We start from the raw sequence: 227 nt of genomic DNA, 5'->3' as shown, positions 1-227 counted from the left end.
TTAACACATATAAACGAATAAAACCCCAAGCCTGGTAATGATGGCTATATTGTATATGCACATATCTCGATGTTTCGAAATGGATTCCTTCCTCTGGTGATACAGGCCGCTGGCTGCTATTATCGGCACATACAAGACGGGGCCATGTGCGTCGGGTAATGGCGGCTTAGACATTGACAACGCTCTGTGGTGAACTTAGAAGTGGAGGGGACTGTGTGGGACACTTC

Source organism: Penaeus monodon, chromosome 28, assembly GCF_015228065.2.
Source record: "Penaeus monodon isolate SGIC_2016 chromosome 28, NSTDA_Pmon_1, whole genome shotgun sequence".
In the NCBI taxonomy this organism is placed as follows: Eukaryota; Metazoa; Arthropoda; class Malacostraca; order Decapoda; family Penaeidae; genus Penaeus; species Penaeus monodon.
This window is presented reverse-complemented; position numbering follows the sequence as displayed.